General features: G+C 46.0%; 1 non-coding gene across 1 annotated transcript; it reads right to left on the bottom strand.

The window, feature by feature from the left end:
* Window positions 1-4,820: 4,820 nt before the first annotated feature.
* Window positions 4,821-4,929, bottom strand: LOC122488830. Its single transcript, XR_006298747.1, has one exon. It is a non-coding gene; the product is annotated as a U6 spliceosomal RNA (small nuclear RNA).
* Window positions 4,930-5,451: the final 522 nt, after the last annotated feature.

Here is a 5,451-nt window from a genome sequence, read left to right as displayed (position 1 = left end):
AAGCCACCCCAAACTTTTCAAATTGTTTGTTTGAAAAGCATCGGTAAATTCTGTCCAGTTGACTGCCCACGGTCATTTTAACCTCACACTATTTTTAAACTTTCAGCTGTATGTGGAAGATGAGATTCAGAACTTTCAGCTAGAAAACATTGCTTGGATTTAAAGGGTTGCAGGTGTGGCTTTGGGTTTCAAAGAACTACTCTTCCGACCATGGTTTTCATCAAAGTCTCTCTCTACGTTTTTGTAAACATGTTTAATAAGGAAAAATTTAAATAGCAAAAACAATATAAAAGATTGCTCTAAATATGGAAGCACTGGGATGACTGTTATGTTTTAAAGGCTCTTGCTTACGAAAACACGAATTAAAAAGTCCACACTGTGTATTTTAGGGTAGGGTTAGCACTTCTTTACTGCTTTCTAAAAAAAAACCACACTTGTTTTTTCACTATCCTTTAGGACTAAGAATGGAAGAAGATAGGTTTTCTTTTGGTTTTACACTGGCTTGATACAACCATAATCTTCGTTTTTGAAAGTGATTTGAAAACAAGAAAGGGACCCAGATCTGAGCTTCCTGAGAGCTTAGTCCCCTCTCTTACGGGCTATGCAACTGGGGCACGTCACTGGGCTTCTGTGGCTCTTCTGCCACACGGAGCCCGGCCACCTACCACACAGCCTTCATTCTCGTCCAGCCATTTCCCGGGGCATCAGAACATAGTGCTCTGTACAAGCTGGCTATTGTCCCTAAGAGTCGCACCCTCCAATAATCATATTTACAAGAGGGGAGCTGTTCTCACATTGGGAATAAACTGGCCAATTATACTTTAACCGGTGTTTATTTTTAAATGTCCAAGGCATGTAACTAAGGAACAAATAGAGGAATTTTCCACCTGACGTCCTTGTTTACCAAATATCTATCCCTGGGCAATTACAGGTTTGTTTGTTTGTTTGTTTGTTTGTTTGTTTGTTTTGAGAGAGAGAGAGAGCAAGCAGGGGAGCAGAGAGAGGGGCAGAGAGAGAGAATCCCAAGCAGGCTCTGCACTGTCAGTATGGAGCCCTCCGTGGGCCTCAAACTCACTAACTGTGAGATGATGACCTGAGCTGAAACCCAGAGTCAGACACTTAACTTACTGAGCCACCCAAGAGCCCATCTTTTTTTTTTTTTTTTTTTAATGTTTATTTTTGAGAGAAAGATTGAGAGTAGGGAGGGGCAGAGAGAGAGAGGGAACAGAAGGTCTGAAGCGGGCTCTGTGCTGACAGCAGACTGTCTGACGTGGGGCTCGAACTCATGGACCATGAGATACGACCTGAGCCAAAGTTGGAAGCTCAGCCAACTGAGCCACCCAGGCGCCCCTATCTTTTTTTTAAAGAGAGGCGAGGCAAGAAAAAAAAGAGGAATGCCCTCAAAGAAAGGCAGTTTGGTGTAAGTTTTCTGAATAAAAAGAAGAATGGCCGCCCTGACCCGTGATTGTTTTCCTGTGGCCACCAAAGCCACAGATTAGATATCAATGAAACTCCCATTTCTTTCTTTTTTTTTTTCAAGTTTATTTATTTATTTTGAGAGAGAAACAGAGCGTGCACCCACGAGCAAGTGGGGGAGGGGCAGAGAGAGAGGGAGAGAGAGAGAATCCCAAGGAGGCTCCACTCTGTCAGCACAGAGCCAGCCACGGGGCTCGAACCCACACACCACAAGATTATCACCTGAGCTGAGACTGAGTCGAAAGCTTAACCGACTAAGCCACCCACATGCCCCCAAACTCCCATTTCTATGACCTGATTCTTCCTCACGAATGATATGCCTCATGAATGCTTTCTTAGTTATAAGAAGAGACAAAATGTCCTTCTCAGTTCTCCCCCTTGGACTTTCCAATAAAGAACATTTATTTTAAAAACAAAAAAGCAACATGGGGAACGATGGCCAAATCCACGGCCACTACACTTTTTCCTTAAGGTAGAACTTTTTTCAGGCAGCAGCGTGCTTAGCCTTGGGGGCTGATCTATGATTGGTGTAAGCCAGTCATGACTATCCCATTTCTCTTTGCCACTCATTCATCCAAGGCAATGCTTCTCAACCCAGTCAAGTTTACATACACACACTCATATCCCCATAGGACATTGGCAGTTCCTGGAGACATTTTCGGGTTGTCATACCTGGAAATACGTTACCGGCATCTAGTGGGTAGAGGTCAGGGATGCTGATAAGCATCCTTCAATGCCCAGGATGGCCCCCTCACAAGAGAGAATTAATCTGGCCCAAAATGTTGGTAGGGCTGAGCTTGAGAAACACTGGTCTAGGAGTTGACAGATGGCACAGTTCTGATAATGAAATGTGACAGGAAGTAGGGCAACGTCTAGGAAATAATTTTCCTGCAGGAAAGGAGGGAATCGTTTCGCCCCCTTCACCTTCTTTTCTTTTTGGAATGAGGGGGTGTGGGGATGTGATGCTTGGGACTGCTGCAACTATCTTGGGACCATGAGGAGAGATATCACCAACGCGCTGAGCATCTTTGAGCCACTGTCTCCAGACTTCTTATTGTATGAGAAAATGCTTAATTGCCTCTGTTTTAAAACTACTATTAGTTGGCATTTTTGTTCCTTGTAATCAAAAACATCGTAGTCATTACACCTACAATGACATATAATTTTTCCCTGAAAGGTCCACATTAGGTTAACTAGAAAACAGCAAAACTTTTCTAGGTTTCAGACATGGCTCAGTGAACTGGGCTCAGTCCCTAGCTAAATGTCTCGCTTCTTGCACAAAGCCCCTCTTAGCAAAAGAATGTCGTTGCCTGCCGCTGAAGAATGACACATGACTCCATACTGTGTATCTTGAGACTAACTCGTGGAGACCGAAAATTGCGAAGCCGTCCTGTCCTAGTTTATTTTTTTTTTCAACGTTTATTTATTTTTGGGACAGAGAGAAACAGAGCATGAACGGGGGAGGGGCAGAGAGAGAGGGAGACACAGAATCGGAAACAGGCTCCAGGCTCCGAGCCATCAGCCCAGAGCCCGACGCGGGGCTCGAACTCACGGACCGCGAGATCGTGACCCGGCTGAAGTCGGACGCTTAACCGACTGCGCCACCCAGGCGCCCCACGTTCTAGTTTAAATTCAAGCTCTGCCACCGAGTCGACGTGTGATCCTGGGTTAGTTTACTTTTCTGTTTCTTTGTCTGTAAAGTGGGGATGAGAGTCCTCAGAGGCTAAATGAGCTGTCACATGTAAAAATTGCTTAGAACGGTGGCTGGCACCTTTAAGCCCTGTGTTCACATCCTTGTTATTAAGTGTGACATCTGAGAATACCAAGGGTCTGCTCAACCATTTTCACATCTGCAGCTCACCTGATTTCGTGACTAGTCTTCAAAGTTGAAGCTGACAGCCGACCGGGCATTAACTGCGAGCTACTGATAGGGGAGTAGATTAGCCACACTCTGTCCCGTCTTGCTGAATTCCACCCCAGGTGGCTTGTGCAGAACCCCCCCCCCCCCCCCGGGACAACCGTAACATGATGCTAGGAGACCCATTGCGGGTATATCACCTGCTGGCAGAAGTGCTCATTGTAAGAGACGTGTGTCCTTGTCTTGCGGTATTAATAACCCCCTCGCTCTGTAAGGTGTGGACTCAGATGGTTCGTCTAGTACTTCCACGCTTCTGGTTCGTAATCGTTCTTAATTCAGTCAAGCCAATACCGGGACACCATTACGTTTTGCTTCCACGTATGCCTGGACAGAGTGACCTTCCGCAGAGCCTTGCTGCCTTCCTCTCTGCCGTGAAAACCTCGTCTGGTGTCTGAACGTCTGCATAATGGGACTTGGGCACGAAGCAGGCTGGAATTTGAACTGAGCCCTGTGGCTAAGTCTCCGTGTGACCTCAAGCAGGTTACTTTACCTCGCTATATTTCATCATCCTTCAAACGGGGCTGGGGCGCCTGGGTGACTCAGTTAAGTGTCCGACCCTTGATTTCGGCTCAGGTCATGATCTCACGGTTTGCGGGCACAGAGAGCCTGCTGGGGATTCTCTCTCTCCCTCGCTCCCGGCCCCTCCCCCGCTCGCACACAGTCTCTCTTTCTCTCTCTCAAAATAAATGGGTGAACTTAAAAGTATGGGGCTCATGAGGCCCCCTTTTACAGAAATGCTGTGCGTAAGCTACCAGTAAAAGTCTCTAGCGTGGCTCATGAGATAACGCAGGTGCTTGATAAATGGTTGCCAGTGGTAGTAATTCCATTTGGTTCTCTCCAATCAAATACTTAGTAACCAAATCAGTCTCGTAGCACATTTGAGGATGCGTTGCGAGTTGATTGCACTGAACTGTGCTGGACCTCAGCCACACGTGAGGCTCCCTTTTCATAAATACTTGAGTAACTTTAGCCCAAGAAGGCAAAGAAACAGCAATAGAAGCCAGGAGGAGTCCGCCAAGAATCCACGTGAACTGTGTGTTCGAAGTGGTGCTCCTACAGTCCTAGAGCGTAAATCTTAACCTCTGCAGGTCTGTTCTTTTTTGTAGACTCCAAGCCCTACAGCTTGACAACCACTTGAACCGGTTGCCGGGTCTCCCTAGGCAAAAGTAGTCCTGGGCGCACTGAGGCTTCCTGCCTTGTGTAAATGTTCCAGAGCGTGGCACCAACGTGTCTATTTTCAGCCTTCCTGGAAGGAACCAGACCCTGTCTTCATCTGCCCCTTCTGTGCCCTAGGCTAACCGGTTACTTACGTGCCCTAACCTCGAGACAAAAGCGTCAGCACGGGACATGATGCTCAAATTATTCCTTTACATCCTGCGGTCTTTCCAGTGATGCTCCAAGTTAAGTGGTGCTTGTAGCCCCGAGGAGCCCACAGGGTGACTTGGATGGTACACAGATCATCTTTTTGCACAGGGTCCATGCAAATCTTCTCTGTGTCATTCCAGTTTTAGTATACGTGATGCTGACGTGAGCACGATAATCTTTTGGATGTAGAGTTTCTTTTAAACTAAATTTTGACTGTTTAAAGTGAAACACTAATCAGAGGATTGCAAATGGATTTTTTTTTATGGTGAGTTCATTTTAAGTACAATGTCATTTTAAGAACCTTCCTTCGTAGCTAGAAGAGCTATGTAATTTATTCATTCATTATATCGGAGCTACCTTAACCTCCATGCTCCTCTGCTCTATTGATACATTCGCTTTAAGTTCTTAATTGTTGAAATGAGGTTCCAAAGCAACAGAATTAGGACTCGAGAGATCTGGCATTGGCCCAGGAATCTCTGTATTTACTCCAGCCGATGCTGACGCGGGTTTCTGGAGACTATCTCTTAGATCCTCAAAGTTGGATGATGTCTGCAACCACCTCCAGCTGGACAGGGTGGCAACAAATGTCACTTACTGAGCAAAAAGTGTGCTGGACACTGAGTGAGGCACGTCTATTGGTAATTGTATCCAGTCCTCTCTCCCAATAGCGTTATTTTCTCCATTGCAGAGAT

This window comes from Prionailurus bengalensis, chromosome A2 (genome assembly GCF_016509475.1).
Source record: "Prionailurus bengalensis isolate Pbe53 chromosome A2, Fcat_Pben_1.1_paternal_pri, whole genome shotgun sequence".
NCBI classification, from domain to species: Eukaryota; Metazoa; Chordata; class Mammalia; order Carnivora; family Felidae; genus Prionailurus; species Prionailurus bengalensis.
Note: the sequence above shows the minus strand (reverse complement) of the source record. Positions and strands in the feature narration are given on the sequence as shown.